The sequence below is a fragment of the Maniola jurtina genome, chromosome 13 (genome assembly GCF_905333055.1).
Source record: "Maniola jurtina chromosome 13, ilManJurt1.1, whole genome shotgun sequence".
Classification (NCBI taxonomy): domain Eukaryota; kingdom Metazoa; phylum Arthropoda; class Insecta; order Lepidoptera; family Nymphalidae; genus Maniola; species Maniola jurtina.
Window position 1 is genome coordinate 13,979,772 of NC_060041.1, and position 16,224 is coordinate 13,995,995.

The window sequence follows — 16,224 nt, forward strand, 5'->3', positions numbered from 1 at the left end:
TAATATGAGGTAGTTATTTCGAAATTACAGACAGACACTTCAATTTTATTTATTAAGTATAGATTGCAAACGATAAACTGTTGTGCTCTAGCTGATGTTGGCAGTATATCTACATTGTACACCTGAGCGTGTAGCCTCTTTAGCAGCCATAAGACGTCTAAAGCAGAAGCTCGAGCATCTCATCCCAATTTTCAAGCTACTAAAGTACCTAGTTCCGGCGTCCGATTCACTCTCGAGCTTTGATGGAAGCCTAAGCTGCTAAAAATCAGACGCCCAGCTACTGAGCGAGAAGATAGATAGTAGCCATAGCCTGAATCTGAAATTTTGTGAACTCTAGACTCTTGTAGAATTTCAGCCAAAACGAAGCATTGCGAACCTTGCATTGTACCACTACAACATAGGGGCATAGCTGATCGATTACACCAAACTAATGAGGCTAGAGGCTAATAGAAGCTGTGATAGCCTAGTGGTTAGAACGTCCGCCTCCTAATCAGAGGTCGGGGGTTCGATCCCGGGCACGCACCACTAACTTTTCAGTTATGTGCGTTTTAAGCAATTGAATGTCACTTGCTTTAACGGTGAAGGAAAACATCGTGAGGAAACCTGCATGCCTGAGAGTTCTCCATGTTCTCAAAGGTGTGTGAAGTCTGCCAATCCGCATTGGGCCAGCGTGGCAGATTATGGCCTACACCCTTCTCATTCTGAGAGGAGACCCGTACTCAGTAGTGGGGCGGAAATGGGTTGATCATGAATGAGGCTAGAGAAACCCCAACCGAAAAAGTCCTGTTGTACCTAGCAGCTACTAGTGTTGGCATATAGTTATCACTTATCAGGTGTAGATAATGGTGATTACGATAACGGTCAAAATACCGTCTCGTAAATTTCTTTGGAAACAAGAAATCCAAACAACCCTTTATTGTTTCGTTATAAAGGCACAGGCAAGTTGTACATACTACAGGCAGTAGAAACAGTTCACTGATAGTAATTAGTATGTCCACAACGCGTGATACGCGTCAAGACTTTTTCCACACTGACGCTCAAAATAATAAAGTGCAGCAGTGATGATTATGATGATCAACCCATTTCCACCCCACTACTGAGTACGGGTCTCCTCTCAGAATGAGAAGGGTTTAGGCCATAGTCTGTCACGCTGGCCCAATGCGGATTGGCAGACTTCACACACCTTTGAGAACATGGAGAACTCTCAGGCATGCAGGTTTCCTCACGATACTTTCCTTCACCGTTAAAGCAAGTGATATTCAATTGCTTAAAACGCACATAACTGAAAAGTTAGGGGTGCGTGCCCGGGATCGAACCCCCGATCTCCGATCAGGAGGCGGACGTTCTAACCACTAGGCTATCACAGCTTTATGTGCAGCAGTACATTAAATTATTACATCTGTTAAGATTTTTTTCCACTTACATTTTTTATCGTTATCAAATTCGTTTCTTTAAAAGATTATTTGCTTGAAGGTAGTCCAAAGACAAATGTGCAAAAAATTCCTATAACAACTACTTAATTACCTAAAAATAACTTACACACCTACCTAATTACAGCTTATAACTAACTAGAATCCTTGATACCTAGGTCAAAAGTTTTTCAGCAGACTCCAAAATAGCATTCAAACATTTAAAATTTAAATTAGTTAAACAAAACAAATTGACTCAGCAGAATATGGTCTACGTCTTCATTCGTAAGTTCATTGACTTTTATTTGTGCAATTGAGTTTAATCTAAAGTATAATGCAATTAGCCAGATAAAATCTATGATCAAGGGAATCGAATATAAATGTCGAAACCTCTACTTTTATCACTCATCATTAGTCACTATCAGCGGAGTGAATCGCTAACTCAGTGATCACCACTGAACGAAAACCATTAAGCTCATTTGACATTTATTTTTAATCCATTGAAGGTTTTCTACGAAAAAATATATTTGTATCTCTCAGTGAAGCAGCAATGTAGAGGACTGTCATATGAGTTTTATGGCATGTGATGATGACTGTGGTAATCAATCACCGCTCACTATTGACCACGGATCTCATCTCAGAACTAGAAGGGGTTTGGCCATAGTCTACGTACGCGGGAGAAGTGTAGATTGACAGACTCGCATCTTTGAGAACATTACAGATAACTCAAAATTAAAAAAAAACTCCCGACACAAAAACCTTTATAGGAAAACTAGAAACAGCTGATAACTTTCAAACGGCTGAACCGATTTTCTTCGATTATAGCTAAGAACACTCTCGATCAAGCCACCTTTCAAACAAAAAAAAACCGAATTGAAATCGGTTCATTCGTTTAGGAGCTACGATGCCACAGACAGATACACAGATACAGACGTCAAACTTATATCACCCCTCTTTTTGGGTCGGGGTTTAAAAACTATCAGGCATGTAGGTTTCCTTAAGAGGTTTTTCTTTACCGTTAGAGCAAGTGCTCTGTTAAATAGCTTTAAATGACATATACTTCGAAGAGTTTGGGAGAAATTCTTTGACCCCCGAATATTATGAAGCCGGCCTCTTAGTCCTGCTTAGTACCACCATAACAAATCGTAAAACTTTGGTACCGTCGAATACTTAAATTCTAATTCAACTACCTATGTTCAAATTGAAGAAAACTTATGAAGAATTTTACTGAGCAAGAAGTTTAAGAACAGAGACCCTAAATTTTTAATTTAAGCAAAAGTATTTCACCCAAAAAATAACACAAGAATTTTAAAAATATACCTACTCTACATTTTGTCACAAGTGCAGAAACCGAACGGAAAATTTAACGCAGCTTTCCCGCGAAAAAACCGCTTTGACAGCGAAAAAGGCGGGAACGGCCGCCATTACAGCCAAGTGACGCCTCGGCCAGCGGTGTAATTGGCGAGCGGGAGTTATGGACAGATTTTAATAACGTTCAACCTCAACTTATTGCTTGTTCGTCTTGAAGATTTTTGCTCGTAATTTACTGGCCCTTTAGTATATTTTTACATTCTAGAGCGCTTGTTCAACGTAAAACGGAACGTATTTACGGTTAATCATCGTATTAAATGTTTTCACGAGTCCAGCTGTGATTCCTTGCATCATCTTCATTATCATTGTCAACCGATAGCCGTCCACTATGACACAGACCTATGTCCACTGCTGGACATAGGTCTTGTAGGGACTTCCACACGCCAGGCCCATGCACCGCCTGAATCCAGCGGCACCCTGTGACTCGTTTAATTTGGTCTGTCCATCTAGTGGAGAGTTCCAACGCTGCGCTTGCCTGTGCAAGGTCGCCATTCGAATTTCGAACACTTTGGGACCCCATCGTGTATCGATTTGATTCCTTTATAAGTTTAGCCATTAAGTGTTCCTGTAGATGCCCAGTAGAAAGCAGAAACGGATCACGAGGCGGTTATGTTCATATTCATTCTAGACTGCATCATCATCATCATCATCATCAACCTATTGTCGGCGCACTACTGAGCACGGATCATCTCTTAGAATGAGAAGATTTTAGGCCACGGCCCAGCATTTTAGCCAAGACTTCATACTCATTTGAAAACATTATAGAGAACTCATAGGCATTCAAGTTTCCTCACGATGTTTTCCTTCACCGCTAGAGCAAATGATATTTAATTGCTTAAAACGCGCATAACTCCGAAAAGTTGGAAAATGGATCGAACCCCCGACCTCGCGAACAGAAGCCATTCCGAACTAGTGGTAGATGCATTTTTTGATTCAAAAGTACCCACTTTAATATTTTTATTTATTTATTATTTGAAGGCCGAACGTCTATCACCACAGGCTATTACCGTTTTACATATTTAGATTTAATCAGAAATTAGTTTAAGAACTAGGCACCTATGTAAAATGTCTTTGACAATATTTCCAAAGTGTGCTCGAAAGTTCACTTCCCTGTGTGGTTTTACCCATGTTTTACCAAACGAAATTTGATAACGTTAGCTGTTCTGAAGTTGAACTTGTAGGTATGTGACGTGATATTTTATAGAAGATAATATATATTCTGAGGGTAGTTTAAAAAAGTAAAAGCATCGGTTATAAATACCTTTTATAGTTTTATTTTCTGTTACTTAGGTTTATAAACTTCGGCACAGTATGTCTTACTTAAAGGATTTGATGATTTACTTAAGCTTGCCTGAGGGTTCTTCATAATGTTCTTAAAGGTGTATGAAGTCTGCCAGCCAATCCGCACTTTGCCAGCGTACTGAAGCTGCCTAAGCTCTTCTCATTCTGACAGGAGATCTATGCGCAATAGTGAGGCAGCGATGGGTTGAGAATTGAGGTCGAATTGAGGATATTCAGGCCACAGGCTGGGCTCTCTTGGTCACGTGATCCAACGACGAGCCCCTTCGATGGCACTGGCGTAACTCTCATCTCCTTTGAGATTAAATTTTAGGCCGCAGCGCTGTACAAGCTGAATTGCACTTTATTGCGTCGTAACTAGTCTCTATTTATTTAAACGTCTTTGTTTAATGTGCAGTGATCTTTCTGTACCTGGAAACGAGTAACTTTCCTGCTAAGTCATTTGGCAATTCGCCTTTTCTCTGAAAATTCGTAAGACCTAAGTTTAATTTTTTCTCCAAGTGAGACAGAAAATCTTTGGAAAACGAGATATTTGGAAACCCTCATCTCTATAACCCTCTTGAAAAGCAAAGCCGACGTCCCTCGATACAGTTTCAAATTTGAATTCGTGATGCAAGACGTTTCCTTTGGAGAGAAAAATGGACGCTTTATATTCAGACCGCGTTCGCGGGTAGTTTTAATTTTGACAGTATCGAGTTTTTTTTATATTTAATCTGTTTGTTCTAATGGAATGAGAACAATTTGAACATTTAGTTCATTCTCTTTGTTGTGAAAATTGGTTGGGTGTGCCACACGGTCACAACGCATATCAATCTATTGTGATTGTTAAGCAATGTTGATCGAAGTCGGTAAATGGGTGGGTGACCAAAGTTGGAGAATAGAGATCCAAATATAGCCTTTTCGTTACTTATGCACGCTAAGCATTGCTCTAGTTATCATCACTAATATGTGATAGTAACTAATAACTATAAAACCTAACAGTCAAAGTCTCGTACACTTAGTTTGAGAACCCACCGCATTATTACTCCAAGAAAACTCCTACCATTATGTGATTAATGGAAAGGGGCACGACACCTGCACGTGCAATTAGGATTGTGAAGCACAGAGATAGGTATAGGTATTTTTCACTAATTGTATAAAGTAGGCATACGCTGACGACTTCGGGTGCATTCAGATTTTCAAAAATCCCGAAGCTCTTTGATTTTCCGAGATAAAAAGTAGACTGTCACCCACCAGTATTTCAACTAGGTACATATCCATGTAAAAAATTAGGTTAAAACTTCGCATCTATACTAATAAATAAAATTGGAGTGTCTGTCTGTAATTTCGAAATAACTACCTCATATTAAGCTCATATGGTTATTTGAACGATACCATAACTGAATCACACGTTTTTAAAATTTTTGTCTGTCTGTCTGTCTGTCTGTCTGTCTGTCTGTTTGAAAAGGCTAATCTTTGGAACGGCTGAACCGATTTTGACGGGACTTTCACAGGCAAGTAAAGGATTGACCAGGGCGTAAAATAGGCTATTTTTTTAACCGACTTTCAAAAAGGGAGTTGTGTTTTTCTACCTATGTACACCGAAATCTCCGAGATTTCTGAACCGATTTGCGTCATTTCTTTTTTAATCGATAGAGGAACTTTGCGACATTGTTTCATAAAAAATTTGGAGTCCAACTCCTCAATCCTGATGCTGCAGGGGATCTGACCAATCCACGCGGGCGAAGCTGCGGGCATCAGCTAGTTAATAATATGGGTAGTGATGGGTCATACTGTTAGAGTTTTTGTTCTCCTGCCTAATTGTTACGAAAACCATGTTCAAAACATAAGACGAAGAACGCAATGTTTGGGAGTATATCCCGTATTCCGAAGGCGGTTGAACCGTGCAACTCAATATTTGAGCAGATGTGCTTCGGAGGCGCGCGAAAATGTTATTTTTATGCGACCTACATGGAAATGTCTGCGGTAGGGATGGGGCGCGTCAATAACTTGGCGAAATATCGATAGGATACCTACTCCAATAACAAACACTCGTTTTTAACCCCCGACCCAAAAAGAGGGGTGTTATAAGTTTGATGTGTGTATCTGTGTATCTGTCTGTGGCATCGTAGCTCCTAAACGAATGAACCGATTTTAATTTAGTTTTTTTTGTTTGAAAGGTGGCTTGATCGATTCTTAGCTATAATCCAAGAAAATCGGTTCAGCCGTTTGAAAGTTATCAGCTCTTTTCTAGTTACTGTAACCGTCACTTGTCGGGGGTGTTATAAATTTTTAATTTACACTTGTTTTATTAAATCTTTATTCAAGGAGTTTGTTTCCTTTCGGCATTCCTCCGTATGGCATCTACATTTATTTAATTGCCTACGTTCGTAAGGCCTTCTTGTACAACCGTAACAGAGCCCTAACCTCATCCTACAGAGGTTGAGATAGGGCGCCGTTACAGCCGCCAATCTGGCGAAGCATGGGAAATCCTGTAAATACTTCCCATCTCTCAGCCTCGTTACGAACACATTCCACTAATGAGTGGTATACGTCCTCAGGTAACTAGAGATATGTAACTAGGTAAATAGAGATGGCGCTTGTGTCAAAAATGAATTATTTCTTAGTAATTATTGAAGAGGTCTTCAAAATTCATAAAATCCACGGCTGTTGTTAGTTATTCACTTTGTTTACCATTTTAAATTATCGATTTATCTATAAAAGTACGTCGAAAGTTTATGAATTTCATACAAGCTACCATACTAAGCGAGCGTTTTGACGTTTGTAAAAAAAATGCTGATTTGACTAGTAGGCACCATCCCTATGGGAGCTGGTCAATTAGTTATAGGGTGAAGCAAAATAGTGTTTAACTTGCCTAATATTAGGTAAACCTGTGCCGTAAGGCTAAATACGTGCTAGCCTCGTGGTTAAGACGTCCACCTCCCATTCGGAAAGTCGGGGGTTCGATCCCGGGTACCTTTAACTTTTCGAAGTTAGTTATGTGCGTTTTAAGCAATTAAATATCACTTGTTTTAACTGTGAATGGTAAGTTCTGTAATACGATGGTACGGAACCCTTTGTTTGCGAGTCCGACTCACACTTAACCGGTTTTTGATATAAACGAAATTTTTTTGGGAGTCAATCCCGTATTCTGAAAGCGACTGAACCATGCGACTCAATATTTGAGCAGATGTTCGGAGGCGCGCGAAAATGTTATTTTGATGCGATCTACATGTAAATGTCTACCGTAGGGACGGGACGATGTAACTTGCCCATTTTATCGATACTGATTAAATCACTGACTAAACTTTAACTTGTTTGTAACGTAAAGGAACAAAAGGTAAGGTAGGTAAGTACCGCGGTATGTTTTAAATTATACTATTTTGTAACTCCATTTTTAAGGGTTTGTACTCGAAGGTTATCAACGGGACTCTATTACTAAGCCTCCGCTGTACGTCCGTCCATCCGTCCATCCGTTCGTCTGTCTGTCAGCGGACTGTATTTCGTGAACCGTAATAGACAGAGAGTTGTTCACAGAATGTGTATTTCTATTGCCGCTATAACAACAAATACAATAGTAAAAATTTCGAAATAGCCGTCATGAAAATTAAAAAAAAAAAAAAGTTATTTCTCGTACGATGGTACGGAACCCTTCGTGCGCGAGTCCGACTCACATTTTGACTGACTTTATTTTATCATGTGCAAAGTGTGTTGTAGTTCATGTTAACTTCTGTATAACTTTTCTTAAAAGTCTATAAATAAATCATCGACACTCGCACATCACTAGTAAAAATTACCCTTTCCTCGCTGTATCCTGACCCCGCGCCTCTCCAAAAGGAATTTGTTTCTTAATACATGTGCCTGCTCTATTATTTAGCGAATATTATCATAAACCGAAGGGTTTCCGGACGGGTGTTTGTTTTGTGTGCCCAATGTTGCCATTGCATTCGATCAATTTATTCGATTTCTAAACGTAACCTCTGCTTTTTTATCCAATTTTTTTTTTATTTTGATAAAATCGTAAAAAAGCGATGATGTGTGAACATATACATGGAAATACATTTTTCCTATTTGGGCGGTTTTTTAACGGACGTTAAAAAAGCTTTCGTGTAAATCAGGCCTAAAGGTGAACGCACACTTATCCGAGCCGAACGCGTCGAATGAGTCGAACGAAACGAATTTTATAATTCTGTATATGAAATGTCATGTAACATTCGGACGATTCGACGCGGGAAATGTGGGAGGTTTCATGAGATTTTATATACAGAATTCTAAAATTCGTTCCGTTCGAATCGTTTGACGCGTTCGGGTCAGATAAGTGTGCGTTCACCTTTGGGGTACTTTTAACAAAACGTCGAGGCCTCAGCGTCACTGGCAGGCGTCAAACATTAGTACATTTGACGCAGGTAGCCTAAAGTAGCCCTATTTTTTTTTGACACGTCACCATAACCTTATATTTGACATATCATCGATTCAGGATCAAACCGAGAGCTCCCTCACTCTAGTTCACTCGGCCAGTAATCAAAAGCTCTGAAATAGAAAACAACATTCAGCAGTTAGTTCGGTAGTCTAGGTACTTACTCAATCTGATAATGAAGTGTTTATCAGACAAACAGCCAGGCCCGCTTCCAACAGGCTGCTGAACAAATATTACAATTACCGCGATTTTACACCTTTTAAAAATTCCTCCCGCACATTCCGTTTCGTTAAGTGGTCGTAATTCCACTCGTAGACCGTGTGTGGTCAATATGGTCTGAGGCATAGGAGCCAGCGTATTTGTGCACCTGGAACGTTTTTAATGTATAAACTATCCTGAGTTATTTCCATTTGGAACACACAGGTATGGAGCGGTCGAAGAAAGCTAGACATGTTAGTGAAATCGCTCGCTGCATTGTACTCCTCACTGCTGAGTGATGATTTGATAGCATCGTGGTTAAGACGTAGACCTCCTATTAGGCAGATCCCGGGCGCACACACTCTAACTTTGGATTTAAGTATGTGCGTTAGTATCACTTGCTTTAACGGTGAAGGAAAACATCGTGAGGAAACCTGCATGCCTGAGAGTTTTCTATAATTTTCTCAAAGGTGTGTCTACCAATCCGCCCTTGGCCATCGTCGGTGGACTATACTGACGAACCCTTCTCATGCTGAGAGGAGACCCATGCTCAGTAGTGACTCAGTGAGCCAGCGATGGGTTGAGTGGTGCATTAAAAAGTTAGGTACTTACTAAGAATTTCCATGAGCAGCTCCCTCCATCGTCAGCAGGATTGATAAAATACCTAGTTTTTTCAATGGACGCCTGCCCATGATTGAATCCCCGACCTCCCAATAGAAGGTCAACGTGTTAACCGCTATCGCCGCTCTTTACTTTTTAAGCGCGTGTTTTTACATATTATTGAGTAACATTAGAAAGCTCGCTAATCCTATGACTGGTACCACACCATGAGAGTATGAGTTAATAATTAACGAGCCCAAACGGGTATTGTTACAATGGTTAGGCAAATAGATTGTATGTTTGTCAGTTTATTAAGCGTTAGGCTACTGTTTTCAACGGTATACCAGTTTTTGAATGGCTGTTATTTTTTTGTTAAATTTTTATGTCTATTATGCATCTTGTCATTATTTCCACTAGATAAAACACAGCATAAGAGTTCAGCTCGAGCGCTTCCGAGAGGCTGCATACAAACGTAGTTTGCTTCTCATTTGAATATTACCTAACCAATCAAACTCTACTACATCAATTGTCACTAACTTTAAGGGCCTCCTATGCCTCATTCTGCGCGCAATGGAGAGAGATATGCGTGGAGTTTTTCTCCATTCCATTCCATGAGCCTGTATGCGTCCATGCTTGGACATAAGCCTTTCCAAGAGCGCGCCACAGTAGTTTCTCTGTGATCAAATTAGAAATGAGGAAATAAGTAGAAGAATCAGAGTAACCGACATAGTTCGGCGGGTAGCGAAGCTGAAGTGCAATGGGCAGGGCACGTCGTTCGAAAATCCGATAAACATTGCAGTCCCATTAAAAAATCTAGCATTGGAAGACCTGCCACTAGATAGATGACAACAAATGGATCGCAAGGAACCACTGGATTCAGGCGGCGCAAGACCGTGGCATGTGAAAGTCCTTACAAGAGACCTACGCCCAGCTGTGGAGTGGATGTCTATCGGTTGACAATGATGATGATGAATCAAACTCAATCAACTTTTGTAGAGATGTTCTATATTCTAGAAACTAATATATCTGTGATTGTGATTTGCCAGATTTCCGTAATAATTATGTAGTTTTTAACCCCCGACCCAAAAAGAGGGGTGTTATAAGTTTGACGTATGTATCTGTGTCTGTCTGTGGCATCGTAGCTCCTTAACTAATGAACCGATTGATCGAGAGTGTTCTTAGCTATAATACAATCCAAGAAAATCAGTTCAGCCGTTTGAGAGTTATCAGCTCTTTTCTAGTTACTGTAACCTTCACTTGTCGGGGGTGTTATAAATTTATAATTTATACTTGTAAAGTTATCTTTGCCGAAACCAAATTCAAATTCAAATTCAAAATGTTTTTATTCAGTTAAACTTTTACAAGTACTTTTGAATCGTCAAAAAATCTACCACTGGTTGGGAATGCCGTTCCTTCCGAGAAGAACCAGCAAGAAACTCGCAAATGAGTGCCTTTTTGCTGCAGCAAATGAATTCAGATCGCGAATTTCTAAAAGTCTTTCTATGCAGAGGAATTCTCTCTTCGTCTAGTCAGAATAAACAATTGTTGGTAGTGCAATATGTAACAGAGTCACGCGCGAACTTTGTCTTATATATAGCAGCTTATGTAGCGTTTATGCTAACCCTTTGATTTGTGTCTTATACTCCCGCCTCATATATTGAGTGAAAATAAAGTGTGCATGTTGCACACATTTCGGGAACCATTGTGTCAATTATTGTCATGTAAAAAGTACGATTTTAGTAAGTACTTCAAATCACACTGTCACACAGCACACTAATATTATAATGGCGAAAGTTTGTATGTATACGTGTGTGTGTATGTTTGTTACTTCTTCACGCAAAAATGACTTGACGGATTTAGTTGGAATTTGGAATGGAGACAGATAATATTCTGAATTAGCACAAAGGCTACTTTTTATCCCGGAAAATCAAAAGAGTTCCCACGGGATTTCAAAAAACCTAAATCCTCGCGGACGAAGTTGCGGGCATCAGCTAATCTAAGGGTGAATCGTACTTTAAACATGACAGTAAAGTTGACATTTTATCGAGTAAATGTGGCGAGTGCGTTCCCAAAATTTATGCATTATTATGTCCTCGAATAATGTTGGCCGATTACGATAAAACTTTAGTACGCGACAGGTCGAGATGGCAATCGGGGTACTCAGGCGGGGAGACGCCCCGCACACCCGCACAGTCCCCGCGCTAACCCGGTGCGGGATAGCGCGGGTGACTCGACAATGTACCTACTTTGCAATTATTGTCCACTTTGCACTCAGCTCTCCCAAAAGTCATTTAAATGCTTTTATCACATTGATTTTTAGTTTTCCTTTTCAATAATAAACAAATTTCTGATAACATCCATATTCTCTTTCGTTCATTATAATAGCAAACAAGTACCATTATTTTTCAAACACTAATTTCTTAAACGAGCCGAACTCTCCAAAAATCTACTAAATTGGAATTAATTTTCCCCTCTGGCAACACAGTCCAGAACTGAACTAATTGGGAAGGGACGACGCTTCAAGAGTGCGCGTCCGAAAGAACATCTTTTTTTGTTTTAATTGTCGCTCGCTGAGAGCTTTTAATTTAAGCTCGCCGAGTCTCTTCAGCATGAGAGGATGATAACAAGATGAAATAATTAAATCGTGCTCTGTGAGTGTGCATTTATTCAACGAGGTTTTAGATGAATTACAAATTACAATTAGTATTTTTCTATAAAAGGCTATCACAGCTTTTATTATCCTATGTAGGTAGTTTGGGGCTAACCCTCGGATAGATAGTAAGATTTGACGGAATTGTGGAGTATCATCAGGACTGTTATATTATATTCATTCCTTATCCCTAACGAATCCCATTGTTTTCGGGATTAAGACTGTGTTATACGTTAAACCAGAGTATTAGCTATAAGTCTGCCAAGTTGCGTGCAAAATTTTTCAGTAGTTTCAGTGTATAAAGTGTGCACAAGGAGACACAGATAAAAAGACCTTTTTTTCCTTCTGTCCCTGAATATCTACTCGTATACTAATATTATAAATGCGAGAGTTTGTTTGCTAGCTTTTCATGGCGCATCCGTTAAACCGATTTTGACGAAATTTGGCACAGAGGTAGCTTCCATCCAGGGAAAGGCTACTTTTTATCCCGGAAAATCAAGGGGTTCCCACGGGATTTTTAAAAATCTAAATCCATGCAGACGAAGTATATAAGAGGGAGTTCTATTTCGAGGTTGTGATTTCTATGTCAACCTCGAACCAGAGTTCCAACCTACGTGCGCTAAAGTGCGGCCACTCGTTCAGGACATATTAAAACACCAAGTATTTTCTTAAATACGTGGACTATAAAAGGAATTAGATCACCAATTACTGAGATAAATTGATTGATAAGCCAGCTATGTAGGCTTTAAAATTTGTTAAAGGAATTTTTAATTCATAAATTCAACACTTGTGCTATTATAGGCACAAAGAAAAATCTTAACTATTTATTTAATTGCATAGACTTATTGCATCGATAACAAGAATGTTACGTGTTTCCTATAGTTTTAGATCTCTTGCAGAATCAATACTATGCTTCACATTTCTCTATTATAATAAACTACTTGATACCCACAGCTAGTTATAATACGAACTTGTTAGCTAGTAAAACAGCTAGTATAATAAAGTGACGAAAAACTACAGAACCTTATAACGCACGTGGGCAAACACGCATTTGACTGGTTTTTATAATTCACATGGGAACACTTTAATTTTCCAGGATAAAAAGCATAGGTACTATGTCTGTCTCTAGGATGGCCAGTAAGCGATTCCAAAAATGAACCGTGAAAAAGTAACAAACAGACAGACACACTACCCCAGTTATTATATTAGTTAGTATGGATTTCGATTAGCTGGTGGAAAAAAAAAATTAAAATACCTACTGAGTAAAATCGTTACTTTCTTTGTTTAAAACAGACGGTTTGTTAATCAGCGCGGAAACATGTCTAGAATTTTTGTTAGCATTAACTGAATATCTAGGTACCTACTTTAAAATAAAAAGGAAACAAACAACGTTACGTGAGGTCTCAAATAATTATACCTATCTGTTTAAAAAATGTAGGTAAAACAAGTTTTAAACCATTTAGTTTAAACAGTTCAAAATATGCTTTAGTGCTGATTTCGTCATCAAGTAAACTTCAGTTATTGGCGAATTTTGACCTTTTGACTTGATAATTTCTGTTACAAAAATCATGTAAAACCCTTAGATAAAAGCTGTAAAAATCTGAAATCTATTGCTTGCTATTTGGCGAATGAAAAATCGGTCTATAGTAAAATAATTTTTTATATATATTTAAATTGTCATGAAAAGAATTTAGTAGAGTTTCGAAATTCTTCAGCATTAGGTACTAATTTATTTTAGAAGAAAGAAAAGAATGTGACAAAATAAACGGTAGAAATTTTCCATCGACAAACTGGCAACACTGTTCAAAGTCTCAACAAATGTAGATAAGTTAGCAATTTGAATGCCGCTCGCGTTCGATCCGGCGCGCGTTCGAATTTTGAATATTTACAATACACGGATAGCGCGTGCCAGCTGAAAAGTTGACGCCGATTCGAACGCGCTTGTTTTGTTAAGTTGCCAGAAAAAACTGCAGCATTAGAATGAGACCATTTAGCTCATTTATATGTAAGTATAATAGCATAATAGGTAAGGAATTATTTTAAAGAGAAATTTAAATGTGGTAGAGCTAGAACCTATAGCCCATAGAAAGTCATCTATGACTAACACCAGTCAAGTGCGAGTCGGACTCGCACACTAAGGGTTCCGTACCATCTTAATAAAAATAACATTTTTTTGTAATGTAAGCACAAGTTCACGGTTTTCGGATTCTTCCCTTTACATGTGGAGACCTACCTACCTAAGAAGAGGACCGTTTTGAGTTGTTCTTCTAAAATTATTTAACCCTGCTGAATCTTTAATTTATTTTGTACAGATTGTTTTAAATGGATTATTGTATATTAATAATATGGATATTAATTTCACTATAGTTTACTTGTAGCGCTCCGGGCGCTCTAATAAAATGTATTCGCCTTCAGCCAAAAAAAAAAACTAAATGCTCATTTATATCTGTGGCAATTTTTACACGACGAATGGCAATAAATCATAATTTTCACCTCCCAGGCACAACAATTACGGAATAATGTTAAAATGGCCGATAGTTTAGAAATTTAATTGCGTGTAATTTTTAGAACGGCGCTAATGTGGTTTCTATTCGCCTCGGGCGAATGGCCTGGATTTTGTCGATGTACTTACATCTAATCGTCAATTCAAAATAAGTCGGTCAAGTGCGAGTCGGGCACGCACACATAGGGTTCCGTATCATCTTACAAGAAATAATAACACTTAATAATAACAACAAATTTACGGTTTTTAGATTTTTCCATTTACTCATTGCTATCAGCCAAATTTCATGATCCTAGTTCAACGGTAAGTACCTTATAGGTTTTGATTCCCTTGACGGGTCTTGACAGACACGACAGATAGCAAAGTTATCCTATAAGGGCTCCTCTGTTTTTCTTGCAGTACCCTAAAAACTGGTTAAGTGCGTGTTACGAGTATTAATACACGCGTAGGAAGGTTTCGTCAACAGGACAAACTCGGCGCCCTAGGCGAAAAAGTAGATCGCGCCCCCTGAAAAAAATGTATCAAAAAAAACTCAGTAGCTCGACAGTTAAATTAAAGATGTGGACTGAAATCCGAGAGCTCAGTGGTTCAAATCCCAAACTTTACGCTTAGTTGGAGGGGAATAGGTAATTAAGGAAGGTTTGTACTTTAAACATGTCGCAACGGAGCAACGGATCGTTGTGTTTTTTTGCATATGTATAGTTAAAGATAAGACCTGAACTACTCTTTATCCCAGGAGATCAAAGAGTTCCCCCGGGTTTTTAAAAACCTGAATCTACGCGGACGAAGTCGTGGGCATCAGCTAGTAGTTAATAATCTTTAAAAAAAATAGTACACTTGTTGCCAGATTCTAAAATCCTACTAATCCTACCATCAAAATCTATTACGAACTATGGTAGAAAAATTGAAGTTATCGTACATAGCCCACGTGGCTCTTGGCTATTTATTGTAACCCCAAAATACCGTAACTGGACAAATATACCAATTATCCAGCTCACTTTCACTCTGATATTTGGCTGCAACATGAATAAACATTTTTCCTCACTCTACGTGCCCCGCTTCTCCCGGATCTTTGCTTACGTCATTATGACTTTTGGGTCAGGGGTACACTGAGTTTTGCCAAAAAGAAACAACCGATTAATCATGCGTGATTATTAATTTCGGCCGTAGAGCATATATTATTGCCAGGTTCTAAGGTCGTGAAATTCTCCTTCACTGCTTCTTGTGTAATCTCCCTCCAGCGACTTTTATGGGTGGCATTACGTGCACACGTAGACACGCCTTTGGGGCGGAGCACCCCAGAACCAACTACTTCCATTTCATCAGATCCAAAAACGGGCTCTTCGACTTGTGGACGATCCCTAACTAACTAGCTCGTTGAAAAGCCTGGAGCACCGCAGAAAAGTAAGCTCACTTCGTGTTTTCCATCTCCTTTTTCTACAACCGCACCGCACGCCACCGCAAGCAATTTCACCCTCATCACCTGGGTGCCTGGTGCTCTTCGACCGCCCGTTGTTCTAGATTCTTTTTTCCACGTACGTGCAAACTGTAGAGTGTAGAGTCTACTCCCACCGGTTGTATTCCCACTAGATTACAACGTGGGGGTTATTCAAGGGGCGGATCAACAAATTTCTGAAAGGCCGGCGACGCATCGGCGGTAACTCTGGTGCTACAAATGTTCATGGGCGGTAGTAATCACTTAACATCAGGTGACTCTTAAAACTTGTGACTTTTAAAATAAAGACGCAAGGTCCATAACCATTGATTTTAACTTGGTTTAACAGTGTTTATCCCATTC

General features: G+C 39.2%; 2 protein-coding genes across 3 annotated transcripts in view; both read left to right on the forward strand.

Moving 5' to 3' along the window:
- The window catches only part of LOC123871244 (uncharacterized protein C1orf198 homolog), a 504,106-nt gene that overhangs the window by 241,340 nt on the left and 246,542 nt on the right, over positions 1-16,224 (forward strand). The window lies entirely within an intron of this gene.
- Positions 1-16,224, forward strand: part of LOC123871242 (homeobox protein PKNOX2-like) — a 31,064-nt gene that overhangs the window by 4,078 nt on the left and 10,762 nt on the right. The window lies entirely within an intron of this gene.